Raw genomic sequence first — 1,234 nt, 5'->3', positions numbered from 1 at the left:
ACATGGCTGCATCTAAGTTCAAGTGGACAGGGAAGGGAAATGAAATCTTACTGTACTAGTTTCCTGGGGCCGCTGTAACAATTACCACAATTACCACAAGCCTGATGTCTTAAAGCAACACAGATTTATTCTCTTACGGTTCTAGAGGCCAGAAGCTCAAAATCCATATCACTAGGCTGAAACCAAGGTGTTGGCAGGGCCATGTTCCCTTCGGGGGGCTCTAGAGGAGAATTCTTTCCTGCCTCTTCCAACTCCTGGTGGCTGCCAGCATTCCTTAGCTTGTGTCCACCTCACTTCAATCTTCAAAGCCAGCATCTTCGAATCTCTCTCTGCTGTGTTTTCATACGACCTTCTCTGTGTGTGTCCAATCTCCCTCTGCCCCACTTATAAGCATACATGTGATTGCATCTAGGCCCACCAGGATAATCTACCCATTTCAAGGTCCCTCTTTTAATCACATTTGCAAAGACCCTTTCTCCAAATGAAGTAACATTTACAGGTCCCAGGGATTTGGACTTGGTGCCTTTGGGGCGCCATTATTCAGCCTAAGGAAAGAGAACAAGAATACTGTATTGATGAACAGCCCAAATGACCGTCATGTTCTATTTTAGTCTCCCCTCCCACCAGCCTTCTCAACTACAGACACAGGGTTCTGAGCACTGTGCCCATCTCAGCTAAGCATTCGTTCCATTTCAGATGGAGTCAGAAATTACATCCAGAGAGGGTCTCAAAGACCCAGTCGTACAGCCCTCTCCTTTTACAAATGAATAAATTGGAGCTCAGAAAATATCATATAGCCAAGGGTCACGTATTGAGTTTGAGATAAAAATAGAACAGAAGTCACAAGACTTGTAATGAGCTACCAGACACTACAGGGTACTCTGCCAGCTGTGTGATTAGCCGCTTGGTAGCCATCTGATTTTTGCCCTTTGAGATATACCTTTCATAGCCACAACCACCTCAACTCACATCACTCTGTCATCAGCCATTTTCTTAGAAATGACTGCCATCTGACGCTTCATCTGTATTTATATTTACTGGTTTGTTTATTGCCTGTTTCCACTACAATGTAAACTCGACATCAGCAAAATCTGTTTTGCTCACTGTTGTATCTCCAGTGTCTATAACACCACCTGGCACATGACTGACATTCAGTATTTGTTAAATGAATGAATAAGTGAATCTGGAGAACTTACTTCCTAATAGTTTACATAAAAATTCTGCCATCATGTTA

The sequence above is a fragment of the Eubalaena glacialis genome, chromosome 9 (genome assembly GCF_028564815.1).
Source record: "Eubalaena glacialis isolate mEubGla1 chromosome 9, mEubGla1.1.hap2.+ XY, whole genome shotgun sequence".
In the NCBI taxonomy this organism is placed as follows: Eukaryota; Metazoa; Chordata; class Mammalia; order Artiodactyla; family Balaenidae; genus Eubalaena; species Eubalaena glacialis.
The sequence above is the reverse complement of the archived record's forward strand: the minus strand, read 5'-3'. Positions refer to the sequence as shown.